The 14,474-nt window shown below is 58.3% G+C and overlaps 5 non-coding genes and 4 pseudogenes across 5 annotated transcripts; all 9 read right to left on the bottom strand.

The window, feature by feature from the left end:
• Positions 1-813: 813 nt before the first annotated feature.
• Positions 814-977, bottom strand: LOC138529347 (U1 spliceosomal RNA). Its single transcript, XR_011284684.1, has one exon. It is a non-coding gene; the product is annotated as a U1 spliceosomal RNA (small nuclear RNA).
• An 881-nt stretch (positions 978-1,858) lies between these two features.
• LOC138529459 (U1 spliceosomal RNA) lies at positions 1,859-2,022 on the bottom strand. Its single transcript, XR_011284796.1, has one exon. It is a non-coding gene; the product is annotated as a U1 spliceosomal RNA (small nuclear RNA).
• Positions 2,023-2,901: 879 nt separating this feature from the next.
• On the bottom strand, positions 2,902-3,039 carry LOC138528936 (U1 spliceosomal RNA; annotated as a pseudogene).
• A 1,827-nt stretch (positions 3,040-4,866) lies between these two features.
• Positions 4,867-5,004, bottom strand: LOC138528958 (U1 spliceosomal RNA; annotated as a pseudogene).
• Positions 5,005-6,830: 1,826 nt separating this feature from the next.
• On the bottom strand, positions 6,831-6,992 carry LOC138528969 (U1 spliceosomal RNA). Its single transcript, XR_011284340.1, has one exon. It is a non-coding gene; the product is annotated as a U1 spliceosomal RNA (small nuclear RNA).
• Positions 6,993-8,784: 1,792 nt separating this feature from the next.
• On the bottom strand, positions 8,785-8,948 carry LOC138529457 (U1 spliceosomal RNA). The gene has a single exon (XR_011284794.1). It is a non-coding gene; the product is annotated as a U1 spliceosomal RNA (small nuclear RNA).
• Positions 8,949-9,827: 879 nt separating this feature from the next.
• LOC138528957 (U1 spliceosomal RNA) lies at positions 9,828-9,965 on the bottom strand (annotated as a pseudogene).
• Positions 9,966-11,791: 1,826 nt separating this feature from the next.
• On the bottom strand, positions 11,792-11,955 carry LOC138528911 (U1 spliceosomal RNA). Its single transcript, XR_011284310.1, has one exon. It is a non-coding gene; the product is annotated as a U1 spliceosomal RNA (small nuclear RNA).
• An 866-nt stretch (positions 11,956-12,821) lies between these two features.
• Positions 12,822-12,959, bottom strand: LOC138528951 (U1 spliceosomal RNA; annotated as a pseudogene).
• Positions 12,960-14,474: the final 1,515 nt, after the last annotated feature.

Genomic DNA, 14,474 nt, shown 5'->3' with positions numbered 1-14,474 from the left:
GAGGGTGAGAAGGCCGGCCCTGACCCAGCCCCAGCCCTCCCGGAAGCCCTGAGCGTCTGCGGAGCTGCCTGTCCCACGTGCAGGGGGAAGCTCCGGCAGGCAGAGCCCAGCAGAAGAGGCACATTGTGGCACAGTTCATGTCTCCCACCAGGCCCTGCTCGGCCTGAGATTTGCATAAATTCGGACCTGGCTGCCAGCCAGCAGGCCCAGTCGGAAAGCGAGCAGGCCTGGCGCAGTGGGCCCACTGGCCCGTCGGCCCCAGGCGGGTCCATGGCCCTCCTGAGCCGACAGGTCACCCCGCTTAACAAGAGCGTCTCGGGTGGGGTGCCCCCCGCCAGGACACGGCAAGGCCCGATCGTGCCCGATCGGTGCTCGGACGGGGCGGGCGGCAGCGGCGGCCGGGAGCCAGTTTCACCCCTGCCCCCAAAACCCCAGGAGCTGGCTGGGCCTTCCTTAGGTTGGAGGGCCTGGGCGCGAAAGCAGAGACCGGGCAGGGCAGGCTGGCTTCAAGAACTACCGGGGCACCTGATATCATGGGGCGCACAAGTCTGGGGTTAGGCACCTGTGCACTTCACCCCTCCAGTGAATGCTGGCCCTCTTGACCGCAGCAACATTCAGGGGCCCAACCTACACATGACACACATGACTTTCACATTTTTTTATTTCACCAATCCATCAGGCCTGTGGACCCCTGAACGGCCCAGGGCTGGCCCTCTTGACTGCAGCAAAATAAACTCTGCTGCACGAGCTTGGGCCCTGTGTGCAAACAACCTGACTCGCACACTAAACTCTTTCTTTCTTTCACCAATAAATCAGGGGAAAGCGCGAACGCAGTCCCCCACTACCAGAAATAATGCAGTCGAGAATCCCGCATTTGGGGACATCGCAGGGGTCAGCAAATCCGATGTGCAATGGATGAGCCTCACCCTGGGAGCTCTGCCTTGCTGATCACAGATGCTCCCCTGCCAGGTAAGTATGAGTTGCGAGCCAGAGGGCAGGGCTTGGGCCTGTTCTGGAAGCCCCGCTAAGCGAGGGTGAGAAGGCCGGCCCTGACCCAGCCCCAGCCCTCCCGGAAGCCCTGAGCGTCTGCGGAGCTGCCTGTCCCACGTGCAGGGGGAAGCTCCGGCAGGCAGAGCCCAGCAGAAGAGGCACATTGTGGCACAGTTCATGTCTCCCACCAGGCCCTGCTCGGCCTGAGATTTGCATAAATTCGGACCTGGCTGCCAGCCAGCAGGCCCAGTCGGAAAGCGAGCAGGCCTGGCGCAGTGGGCCCACTGGCCCGTCGGCCCCAGGCGGGTCCATGGCCCTCCTGAGCCGACAGGTCACCCCGCTTAACAAGAGCGTCTCGGGTGGGGTGCCCCCCGCCAGGACACGGCAAGGCCGTGAAGGCAAGGCCCGATCGTGCCCGATCCGGTGCTCGGACGGGGCGGGCGGCAGCGGCGGCCGGGAGCCAGTCTCACCCCTGCCCCCAAAACCCCAGGAGCTGGCTGGGCCTTCCTTAGGTTGGAGGGCCTGGGCGCGAAAGCAGAGCCCGGGCAGGGCAGGCTGGCTTCAAGAACTACCGGGGCACCTGATATCATGGGGCGCACAAGTCTGGGGTTAGGCACCTGTGCACTTCACCCCTCCAGTGAATGCTGGCCCTCTTGACCGCAGCAACATTCAGGGGCCCAACCTACACATGACACACATGACTTTCACATTTTTTTATTTCACCAATCCATCAGGCCTGTGGACCCCTGAACGGCCCAGGGCTGGCCCTCTTGACTGCAGCAAAATAAACTCTGCTGCACGAGCTTGGGCCCTGTGTGCAAACAACCTGACTCGCACACTAAACTCTTTCTTTCTTTCACCAATAAATCAGGGGAAAGCGCGAACGCAGTCCCCCACTACCAGAAATAATGCAGTCGAGAATCCCGCATTTGGGGACATCGCAGGAGTCAGCAAATCCGATGTGCAATGGATGAGCCTCACCCTGGGAGCTCTGCCTTGCTGATCACAGATGCTCCCCTGCCAGGTAAGTATGAGGTGCGAGCCAGAGGGCAGGGCTTGGGCTTGTTCTGGAAGCCCCGCTAAGCGAGGGTGAGAAGGCCGCCCTGACCCAGCCCCAGCCCTCCCGGAAGCCCTGAGCGTCTGCGGAGCTGCCTGTCCCACGTGCAGGGGGAAGCTCCGGCAGGCAGAGCCCAGCAGAAGAGGCACATTGTGGCACAGTTCATGTCTCCCACCAGGCCCTGCTCGGCCTGAGATTTGCATAAATTCGGACCTGGCTGCCAGCCAGCAGGCCCAGTCGGAAAGCGAGCAGGCCTGGCGCAGTGGGCCCACTGGCCCGTCGGCCCCAGGCGGGTCCATGGCCCTCCTGAGCCGACAGGTCACTCCGCTTAACAAGAGCGTCTCGGGTGGGGTGCCCCCCGCCAGGACACTGCAAGGCCGTGAAGGCAAGGCCCGATCGTGCCCGATCGGTGCTCGGACGGGGCGGGCGGCAGCGGCGGCCGGGAGCCAGTCTCACCCCTGCCCCCAAAACCCCAGGAGCTGGCTGGGCCTTCCTTAGGTTGGAGGGCCTGGGCGCGAAAGCAGAGCCCGGGCAGGGCAGGCTGGCTTCAAAAACTACCGGGGCACCTGATATCATGGGGCGCACAAGTCTGGGGTTAGGCACCTGTGCACTTCACCCCTCCAGTGAATGCTGGCCCTCTTGACCGCAGCAACATTCAGGGGCCCAACCTACACATGACACACATGACTTTCACATTTTTTTATTTCACCAATCCATCAGGCCTGTGGACCCCTGAACGGCCCAGGGCTGGCCCTCTTGACTGCAGCAAAATAAACTCTGCTGCACGAGCTTGGGCCCTGTGTGCAAACAACCTGACTCGCACACTAAACTATTTCTTTCTTTCACCAATAAATCAGGGGAAAGCGCGAACGCAGTCCCCCACTACCAGAAATAATGCAGTCGAGAATCCCGCATTTGGGGACATCGCAGGGGTCAGCAAATCCGATGTGCAATGGATGAGCCTCACCCTGGGAGCTCTGCCTTGTTTTTTTTTTTTTTTGTAAAAATATCTTTATTAAGTGCTTAAAGATGATACAAGGGTAATAAATTCAATTCAATAAGAAGACTTTTGTGGCAATTACATTCCCCCCTCAAAGCAGAAGGGGTGGTTTCAATTTTACTTTGGGCATTTGGGTGGGTACATATATATTTTCTGTTCAGAGTCTGTGGTTTACAAAGTGTTCGTGTTTTGCCTGAGTAGGCTAAGAGTTCCCTTTTTCTTTATTTTATTTTTGGATGATTGCCTGGGCTGGGGGTTTTACTCAGGGCCCCCATCTTCCAGGCTGTCCTTGATTTCGTAGTCTCTTAGCAGGCCGTGGACCATCCTGCGGCAGGCTTCGGTTGTCAGCAGCTCATCATTGAGGACCAGGCGTTTCCTTGCGTAGAGGAGAATGTCCTTCATGCAGCAGAGGGTCCTCCAGCAGTTCTGGATTGCCTCTACTGTGTGGGTCTGTGCAAAGAGTCCATACAGCACAGACTGGTGTATAATGTCTTGGGGCGGGATGTGAGCACTCAACTCAGTGTTCAGGGCCCTGCGCAGTTTCCTTGCAAAGGGGCATGCCCAGAAGAGGTGGTACGCTGTTTCCTCTGCCGGGCACCCCCTTGGGCAGCTCCTGTGTGGGCAGAGGCCCCGTCTGTTCATGAATGCTCGCACAGATAGTGCCCCCCTCACCGTCAGCCAGGCGATGTCCTTGTGAATATTCAGGAGTTTGTTTGATGCCACATTTTCCCACACCTGGGTAACTGTGGCCGCTGGCAGGTCCTCAATGGGATCTGTGGTGTCTTGGGACCGGATCAGGTTGTGGATTGTCCTTGGGTTCCACAATGCAGGCACCACCCCCTGAAGGCCAAAATCTGCGATGAACTTTTCCATCTCCCTGTAGTACCAAGGGAGCGTCCAGTTGTACGGGGCCTGCCTTGCTGATCACAGATGCTCCCCTGCCAGGTAAGTATGAGTTGCGAGCCAGAGGGCAGGGCTTGGGCCTGTTCTGGAAGCCCCGCTAAGCGAGGGTGAGAAGGCCGGCCCTGACCCAGCCCCAGCCCTCCCGGAAGCCCTGAGCGTCTGCGGAGCTGCCTGTCCCACGTGCAGGGGGAAGCTCCGGCAGGCAGAGCCCAGCAGAAGAGGCACATTGTGGCACAGTTCATGTCTCCCACCAGGCCCTGCTCGGCCTGAGATTTGCATAAATTCGGACCTGGCTGCCAGCCAGCAGGCCCAGTCGGAAAGCGAGCAGGCCTGGCGCAGTGGGCCCACTGGCCCGTCGGCCCCAGGCGGGTCCATGGCCCTCCTGAGCCGACAGGTCACCCCGCTTAACAAGAGCGTCTCGGGTGGGGTGCCCCCCGCCAGGACACGGCAAGGCCCGATCGTGCCCGATCGGTGCTCGGACGGGGCGGGCGGCAGCGGCGGCCGGGAGCCAGTTTCACCCCTGCCCCCAAAACCCCAGGAGCTGGCTGGGCCTTCCTTAGGTTGGAGGGCCTGGGCGCGAAAGCAGAGACCGGGCAGGGCAGGCTGGCTTCAAGAACTACCGGGGCACCTGATATCATGGGGCGCACAAGTCTGGGGTTAGGCACCTGTGCACTTCACCCCTCCAGTGAATGCTGGCCCTCTTGACCGCAGCAACATTCAGGGGCCCAACCTACACATGACACACATGACTTTCACATTTTTTTATTTCACCAATCCATCAGGCCTGTGGACCCCTGAACGGCCCAGGGCTGGCCCTCTTGACTGCAGCAAAATAAACTCTGCTGCACGAGCTTGGGCCCTGTGTGCAAACAACCTGACTCGCACACTAAACTCTTTCTTTCTTTCACCAATAAATCAGGGGAAAGCACGAACGCAGTCCCCCACTACCAGAAATAATGCAGTCGAGAATCCCGCATTTGGGGACATCGCAGGGGTCAGCAAATCCGATGTGCAATGGATGAGCCTCACCCTGGGAGCTCTGCCTTTTTTTTTTTTTTTTTGTAAAAATATCTTTATTAAGTGCTTAAAGATGATACAAGGGTAATAAATTCAATTCAATAAGAAGACTTTTGTGGCAATTACATTCCCCCCTCAAAGCAGAAGGGGTGGTTTCAATTTTACTTTGGGCATTTGGGTGGGTACATATATATTTTCTGTTCAGAGTCTGTGGTTTACAAAGTGTTCGTGTTTTGCCTGAGTAGGCAAAGAGTTCTCTTTTTCTTTATTTTATTTTTGGATGATTGCCTGGGCTGGGGGTTTTACTCAGGGCCCCCATCTTCCAGGCTGTCCTTGATTTCGTAGTCTCTTAGCAGGCCGTGGACCATCCTGCGACAGGCTTCGGTTGTCAGCAGCTCATCATTGAGGACCAGGCGTTTCCTTGCGTAGAGGAGAATGTCCTTCAGGCAGCAGAGGATCCTCCAGCAGTTCTGGATTGCCTCTACTGTGTGGGTCTGTGCAAAGAGTCCATACAGCACAGACTGGTGTATAATGTCTTGGGGCGGGATGTGAGCACTCAACTCAGTGTTCAGGGCCCTGCGCAGTTTCCTTGCAAAGGGGCATGCCCAGAAGAGGTGGTACGCTGTTTCCTCTGCCGGGCACCCCCTTGGGCAGCTCCTGTGTGGGCAGAGGCCCCGTCTGTTCATGAATGCTCGCACAGATAGTGCCCCCCTCACCGTCAGCCAGGCGATGTCCTTGTGAATATTCAGGAGTTTGTTTGATGCCACATTTTCCCACACCTGGGTAACTGTGGCCGCTGGCAGGTCCTCAATGGGATCTGTGGTGTCTTGGGACCGGATCAGGTTGTGGATTGTCCTTGGGTTCCACAATGCAGGCACCACCCCCTGAAGGCCAAAATCTGTGATGAACTTTTCCATCTCCCTGTAGTACCAAGGGAGCGTCCAGTTGTACGGGGCCTGCCTTGCTGATCACAGATGCTCCCCTGCCAGGTAAGTATGAGTTGCGAGCCAGAGGGCAGGGCTTGGGCCTGTTCTGGAAGCCCCGCTAAGCGAGGGTGAGAAGGCCGGCCCTGACCCAGCCCCAGCCCCCCCGGAAGCCCTGAGCGTCTGCGGAGCTGCCTGTCCCACGTGCAGGGGGAAGCTCCGGCAGGCAGAGCCCAGCAGAAGAGGCACATTGTGGCACAGTTCATGTCTCCCACCAGGCCCTGCTCGGCCTGAGATTTGCATAAATTCGGACCTGGCTGCCAGCCAGCAGGCCCAGTCGGAAAGCGAGCAGGCCTGGCGCAGTGGGCCCACTGGCCCGTCGGCCCCAGGCGGGTCCATGGCCCTCCTGAGCCGACAGGTCACCCCGCTTAACAAGAGCGTCTCGGGTGGGGTGCCCCCCGCCAGGACACGGCAAGGCCCGATCGTGCCCGATCGGTGCTCGGACGGGGCGGGCGGCAGCGGCGGCCGGGAGCCAGTCTCACCCCTGCCCCCAAAACCCCAGGAGCTGGCTGGGCCTTCCTTAGGTTGGAGGGCCTGGGCGCGAAAGCAGAGCCCGGGCAGGGCAGGCTGGCTTCAAGAACTACCGGGGCACCTGATATCATGGGGCGCACAAGTCTGGGGTTAGGCACCTGTGCACTTCACCCCTCCAGTGAATGCTGGCCCTCTTGACCGCAGCAACATTCAGGGGCCCAACCTACACATGACACACATGACTTTCACATTTTTTTATTTCACCAATCCATCAGGCCTGTGGACCCCTGAACGGCCCAGGGCTGGCCCTCTTGACTGCAGCAAAATAAACTCTGCTGCACGAGCTTGGGCCCTGTGTGCAAACAACCTGACTCGCACACTAAACTCTTTCTTTCTTTCACCAATAAATCAGGGGAAAGCGCGAACGCAGTCCCCCACTACCAGAAATAATGCAGTCGAGAATCCCGCATTTGGGGACATCGGATGGGTCAGCAAATCCGATGTGCAATGGATGAGCCTCACCCTGGGAGCTCTTTTTTTTTTTGTAAAAATATCTTTATTAAGTGCTTAAAGATGATACAAGGGTAATAAATTCAATTCAATAAGAAGACTTTTGTGGCAATTACATTCCCCCCTCAAAGCAGAAGGGGTGGTTTCAATTTTACTTTGGGCATTTGGGTGGGTACATATATATTTTCTGTTCAGAGTCTGTGGTTTACAAAGTGTTCGTGTTTTGCCTGAGTAGGCAAAGAGTTCTCTTTTTCTTTATTTTATTTTTGGATGATTGCCTGGGCTGGGGGTTTTACTCAGGGCCCCCATCTTCCAGGCTGTCCTTGATTTCGTAGTCTCTTAGCAGGCCGTGGACCATCCTGCGACAGGCTTCGGTTGTCAGCAGCTCATCATTGAGGACCAGGCGTTTCCTTGCGTAGAGGAGAATGTCCTTCAGGCAGCAGAGGATCCTCCAGCAGTTCTGGATTGCCTCTACTGTGTGGGTCTGTGCAAAGAGTCCATACAGCACAGACTGGTGTATAATGTCTTGGGGCGGGATGTGAGCACTCAACTCACTGTTCAGGGCCCTGCGCAGTTTCCTTGCAAAGGGGCATGCCCAGAAGAGGTGGTACGCTGTTTCCTCTGCCGGGCACCCCCTTGGGCAGCTCCTGTGTGGGCAGAGGCCCCGTCTGTTCATGAATGCTCGCACAGATAGTGCCCCCCTCACCGTCAGCCAGGCGATGTCCTTGTGAATATTCAGGAGTTTGTTTGATGCCACATTTTCCCACACCTGGGTAACTGTGGCCGCTGGCAGGTCCTCAATGGGATCTGTGGTGTCTTGGGACCGGATCAGGTTGTGGATTGTCCTTGGGTTCCACAATGCAGGCACCACCCCCTGAAGGCCAAAATCTGTGATGAACTTTTCCATCTCCCTGTAGTACCAAGGGAGCGTCCAGTTGTACGGGGCCTGCCTTGCTGATCACAGATGCTCCCCTGCCAGGTAAGTATGAGTTGCGAGCCAGAGGGCAGGGCTTGGGCCTGTTCTGGAAGCCCCGCTAAGCGAGGGTGAGAAGGCCGGCCCTGACCCAGCCCCAGCCCTCCCGGAAGCCCTGAGCGTCTGCGGAGCTGCCTGTCCCACGTGCAGGGGGAAGCTCCGGCAGGCAGAGCCCAGCAGAAGAGGCACATTGTGGCACAGTTCATGTCTCCCACCAGGCCCTGCTCGGCCTGAGATTTGCATAAATTCGGACCTGGCTGCCAGCCAGCAGGCCCAGTCGGAAAGCGAGCAGGCCTGGCGCAGTGGGCCCACTGGCCCGTCGGCCCCAGGCGGGTCCATGGCCCTCCTGAGCCGACAGGTCACTCCGCTTAACAAGAGCGTCTCGGGTGGGGTGCCCCCCGCCAGGACACGGCAAGGCCCGATCGTGCCCGATCGGTGCTCGGACGGGGCGGGCGGCAGCGGCGGCCGGGAGCCAGTCTCACCCCTGCCCCCAAAACCCCAGGAGCTGGCTGGGCCTTCCTTAGGTTGGAGGGCCTGGGCGCGAAAGCAGAGCCCGGGCAGGGCAGGCTGGCTTCAAGAACTACCGGGGCACCTGATATCATGGGGCGCACAAGTCTGGGGTTAGGCACCTGTGCACTTCACCCCTCCAGTGAATGCTGGCCCTCTTGACCGCAGCAACATTCAGGGGCCCAACCTACACATGACACACATGACTTTCACATTTTTTTATTTCACCAATCCATCAGGCCTGTGGACCCCTGAACGGCCCAGGGCTGGCCCTCTTGACTGCAGCAAAATAAACTCTGCTGCACGAGCTTGGGCCCTGTGTGCAAACAACCTGACTCGCACACTAAACTCTTTCTTTCTTTCACCAATAAATCAGGGGAAAGCGCGAACGCAGTCCCCCACTACCAGAAATAATGCAGTCGAGAATCCCGCATTTGGGGACATCGCAGGAGTCAGCAAATCCGATGTGCAATGGATGAGCCTCACCCTGGGAGCTCTGCCTTGCTGATCACAGATGCTCCCCTGCCAGGTAAGTATGAGGTGCGAGCCAGAGGGCAGGGCTTGGGCTTGTTCTGGAAGCCCCGCTAAGCGAGGGTGAGAAGGCCGCCCTGACCCAGCCCCAGCCCTCCCGGAAGCCCTGAGCGTCTGCGGAGCTGCCTGTCCCACGTGCAGGGGGAAGCTCCGGCAGGCAGAGCCCAGCAGAAGAGGCACATTGTGGCACAGTTCATGTCTCCCACCAGGCCCTGCTCGGCCTGAGATTTGCATAAATTCGGACCTGGCTGCCAGCCAGCAGGCCCAGTCGGAAAGCGAGCAGGCCTGGCGCAGTGGGCCCACTGGCCCGTCGGCCCCAGGCGGGTCCATGGCCCTCCTGAGCCGACAGGTCACTCCGCTTAACAAGAGCGTCTCGGGTGGGGTGCCCCCCGCCAGGACACTGCAAGGCCGTGAAGGCAAGGCCCGATCGTGCCCGATCGGTGCTCGGACGGGGCGGGCGGCAGCGGCGGCCGGGAGCCAGTCTCACCCCTGCCCCCAAAACCCCAGGAGCTGGCTGGGCCTTCCTTAGGTTGGAGGGCCTGGGCGCGAAAGCAGAGCCCGGGCAGGGCAGGCTGGCTTCAAGAACTACCGGGGCACCTGATATCATGGGGCGCACAAGTCTGGGGTTAGGCACCTGTGCACTTCACCCCTCCAGTGAATGCTGGCCCTCTTGACCGCAGCAACATTCAGGGGCCCAACCTACACATGACACACATGACTTTCACATTTTTTTATTTCACCAATCCATCAGGCCTGTGGACCCCTGAACGGCCCAGGGCTGGCCCTCTTGACTGCAGCAAAATAAACTCTGCTGCACGAGCTTGGGCCCTGTGTGCAAACAACCTGACTCGCACACTAAACTCTTTCTTTCTTTCACCAATAAATCAGGGGAAAGCACGAACGCAGTCCCCCACTACCAGAAATAATGCAGTCGAGAATCCCGCATTTGGGGACATCGCAGGGGTCAGCAAATCCGATGTGCAATGGATGAGCCTCACCCTGGGAGCTCTGCCTTTTTTTTTTTTTTTTTGTAAAAATATCTTTATTAAGTGCTTAAAGATGATACAAGGGTAATAAATTCAATTCAATAAGAAGACTTTTGTGGCAATTACATTCCCCCCTCAAAGCAGAAGGGGTGGTTTCAATTTTACTTTGGGCATTTGGGTGGGTACATATATATTTTCTGTTCAGAGTCTGTGGTTTACAAAGTGTTCGTGTTTTGCCTGAGTAGGCAAAGAGTTCTCTTTTTCTTTATTTTATTTTTGGATGATTGCCTGGGCTGGGGGTTTTACTCAGGGCCCCCATCTTCCAGGCTGTCCTTGATTTCGTAGTCTCTTAGCAGGCCGTGGACCATCCTGCGACAGGCTTCGGTTGTCAGCAGCTCATCATTGAGGACCAGGCGTTTCCTTGCGTAGAGGAGAATGTCCTTCAGGCAGCAGAGGATCCTCCAGCAGTTCTGGATTGCCTCTACTGTGTGGGTCTGTGCAAAGAGTCCATACAGCACAGACTGGTGTATAATGTCTTGGGGCGGGATGTGAGCACTCAACTCAGTGTTCAGGGCCCTGCGCAGTTTCCTTGCAAAGGGGCATGCCCAGAAGAGGTGGTACGCTGTTTCCTCTGCCGGGCACCCCCTTGGGCAGCTCCTGTGTGGGCAGAGGCCCCGTCTGTTCATGAATGCTCGCACAGATAGTGCCCCCCTCACCGTCAGCCAGGCGATGTCCTTGTGAATATTCAGGAGTTTGTTTGATGCCACATTTTCCCACACCTGGGTAACTGTGGCCGCTGGCAGGTCCTCAATGGGATCTGTGGTGTCTTGGGACCGGATCAGGTTGTGGATTGTCCTTGGGTTCCACAATGCAGGCACCACCCCCTGAAGGCCAAAATCTGTGATGAACTTTTCCATCTCCCTGTAGTACCAAGGGAGCGTCCAGTTGTACGGGGCCTGCCTTGCTGATCACAGATGCTCCCCTGCCAGGTAAGTATGAGTTGCGAGCCAGAGGGCAGGGCTTGGGCCTGTTCTGGAAGCCCCGCTAAGCGAGGGTGAGAAGGCCGGCCCTGACCCAGCCCCAGCCCCCCCGGAAGCCCTGAGCGTCTGCGGAGCTGCCTGTCCCACGTGCAGGGGGAAGCTCCGGCAGGCAGAGCCCAGCAGAAGAGGCACATTGTGGCACAGTTCATGTCTCCCACCAGGCCCTGCTCGGCCTGAGATTTGCATAAATTCGGACCTGGCTGCCAGCCAGCAGGCCCAGCCGGAAAGCGAGCAGGCCTGGCGCAGTGGGCCCACTGGCCCGTCGGCCCCAGGCGGGTCCATGGCCCTCCTGAGCCGACAGGTCACCCCGCTTAACAAGAGCGTCTCGGGTGGGGTGCCCCCCGCCAGGACACGGCAAGGCCCGATCGTGCCCGATCGGTGCTCGGACGGGGCGGGCGGCAGCGGCGGCCGGGAGCCAGTCTCACCCCTGCCCCCAAAACCCCAGGAGCTGGCTGGGCCTTCCTTAGGTTGGAGGGCCTGGGCGCGAAAGCAGAGCCCGGGCAGGGCAGGCTGGCTTCAAGAACTACCGGGGCACCTGATATCATGGGGCGCACAAGTCTGGGGTTAGGCACCTGTGCACTTCACCCCTCCAGTGAATGCTGGCCCTCTTGACCGCAGCAACATTCAGGGGCCCAACCTACACATGACACACATGACTTTCACATTTTTTTATTTCACCAATCCATCAGGCCTGTGGACCCCTGAACGGCCCAGGGCTGGCCCTCTTGACTGCAGCAAAATAAACTCTGCTGCACGAGCTTGGGCCCTGTGTGCAAACAACCTGACTCGCACACTAAACTCTTTCTTTCTTTCACCAATAAATCAGGGGAAAGCGCGAACGCAGTCCCCCACTACCAGAAATAATGCAGTCGAGAATCCCGCATTTGGGGACATCGGATGGGTCAGCAAATCCGATGTGCAATGGATGAGCCTCACCCTGGGAGCTCTGCCTTGCTGATCACAGATGCTCCCCTGCCAGGTAAGTATGAGTTGCGAGCCAGAGGGCAGGGCTTGGGCCTGTTCTGGAAGCCCCGCTAAGCGAGGGTGAGAAGGCCGGCCCTGACCCAGCCCCAGCCCTCCCGGAAGCCCTGAGCGTCTGCGGAGCTGCCTGTCCCACGTGCAGGGGGAAGCTCCGGCAGGCAGAGCCCAGCAGAAGAGGCACATTGTGGCACAGTTCATGTCTCCCACCAGGCCCTGCTCGGCCTGAGATTTGCATAAATTCGGACCTGGCTGCCAGCCAGCAGGCCCAGTCGGAAAGCGAGCAGGCCTGGCGCAGTGGGCCCACTGGCCCGTCGGCCCCAGGCGGGTCCATGGCCCTCCTGAGCCGACAGGTCACCCCGCTTAACAAGAGCGTCTCGGGTGGGGTGCCCCCCGCCAGGACACGGCAAGGCCCGATCGTGCCCGATCGGTGCTCGGACGGGGCGGGCGGCAGCGGCGGCCGGGAGCCAGTTTCACCCCTGCCCCCAAAACCCCAGGAGCTGGCTGGGCCTTCCTTAGGTTGGAGGGCCTGGGCGCGAAAGCAGAGCCCGGGCAGGGCAGGCTGGCTTCAAGAACTACCGGGGCACCTGATATCATGGGGCGCACAAGTCTGGGGTTAGGCACCTGTGCACTTCACCCCTCCAGTGAATGCTGGCCCTCTTGACCGCAGCAACATTCAGGGGCCCAACCTACACATGACACACATGACTTTCACATTTTTTTATTTCACCAATCCATCAGGCCTGTGGACCCCTGAACGGCCCAGGGCTGGCCCTCTTGACTGCAGCAAAATAAACTCTGCTGCACGAGCTTGGGCCCTGTGTGCAAACAACCTGACTCGCACACTAAACTCTTTCTTTCTTTCACCAATAAATCAGGGGAAAGCGCGAACGCAGTCCCCCACTACCAGAAATAATGCAGTCGAGAATCCCGCATTTGGGGACATCGCAGGGGTCAGCAAATCCGATGTGCAATGGATGAGCCTCACCCTGGGAGCTCTGCCTTTTTTTTTTTTTTTTTGTAAAAATATCTTTATTAAGTGCTTAAAGATGATACAAGGGTAATAAATTCAATTCAATAAGAAGACTTTTGTGGCAATTACATTCCCCCCTCAAAGCAGAAGGGGTGGTTTCAATTTTACTTTGGGCATTTGGGTGGGTACATATATATTTTCTGTTCAGAGTCTGTGGTTTACAAAGTGTTCGTGTTTTGCCTGAGTAGGCAAAGAGTTCTCTTTTTCTTTATTTTATTTTTGGATGATTGCCTGGGCTGGGGGTTTTACTCAGGGCCCCCATCTTCCAGGCTGTCCTTGATTTCGTAGTCTCTTAGCAGGCCGTGGACCATCCTGCGACAGGCTTCGGTTGTCAGCAGCTCATCATTGAGGACCAGGCGTTTCCTTGCGTAGAGGAGAATGTCCTTCAGGCAGCAGAGGATCCTCCAGCAGTTCTGGATTGCCTCTACTGTGTGGGTCTGTGCAAAGAGTCCATACAGCACAGACTGGTGTATAATGTCTTGGGGCGGGATGTGAGCACTCAACTCAGTGTTCAGGGCCCTGCGCAGTTTCCTTGCAAAGGGGCATGCCCAGAAGAGGTGGTACGCTGTTTCCTCTGCCGGGCACCCCCTTGGGCAGCTCCTGTGTGGGCAGAGGCCCCGTCTGTTCATGAATGCTCGCACAGATAGTGCCCCCCTCACCGTCAGCCAGGCGATGTCCTTGTGAATATTCAGGAGTTTGTTTGATGCCACATTTTCCCACACCTGGGTAACTGTGGCCGCTGGCAGGTCCTCAATGGGATCTGTGGTGTCTTGGGACCGGATCAGGTTGTGGATTGTCCTTGGGTTCCACAATGCAGGCACCACCCCCTGAAGGCCAAAATCTGTGATGAACTTTTCCATCTCCCTGTAGTACCAAGGGAGCGTCCAGTTGTACGGGGCCTGCCTTGCTGATCACAGATGCTCCCCTGCCAGGTAAGTATGAGTTGCGAGCCAGAGGGCAGGGCTTGGGCCTGTTCTGGAAGCCCCGCTAAGCGAGGGTGAGAAGGCCGGCCCTGACCCAGCCCCAGCCCTCCCGGAAGCCCTGAGCGTCTGCGGAGCTGCCTGTCCCACGTGCAGGGGGAAGCTCCGGCAGGCAGAGCCCAGCAGAAGAGGCACATTGTGGCACAGTTCATGTCTCCCACCAGGCCCTGCTCGGCCTGAGATTTGCATAAATTCGGACCTGGCTGCCAGCCAGCAGGCCCAGTCGGAAAGCGAGCAGGCCTGGCGCAGTGGGCCCACTGGCCCGTCGGCCCCAGGCGGGTCCATGGCCCTCCTGAGCCGACAGGTCACTCCGCTTAACAAGAGCGTCTCGGGTGGGGTGCCCCCCGCCAGGACACGGCAAGGCCCGATCGTGCCCGATCGGTGCTCGGACGGGGCGGGCGGCAGCGGCGGCCGGGAGCCAGTCTCACCCCTGCCCCCAAAACCCCAGGAGCTGGCTGGGCCTTCCTTAGGTTGGAGGGCCTGGGCGCGAAAGCAGAGCCCGGGCAGGGCAGGCT

The sequence above is a fragment of the Ambystoma mexicanum genome, chromosome 7q (assembly GCF_040938575.1).
Source record: "Ambystoma mexicanum isolate Mex_15411 chromosome 7q, UKY_AmexF1_1, whole genome shotgun sequence".
Taxonomy (NCBI): domain Eukaryota; kingdom Metazoa; phylum Chordata; class Amphibia; order Caudata; family Ambystomatidae; genus Ambystoma; species Ambystoma mexicanum.
Note: the sequence above shows the minus strand (reverse complement) of the source record. Positions and strands in the feature narration are given on the sequence as shown.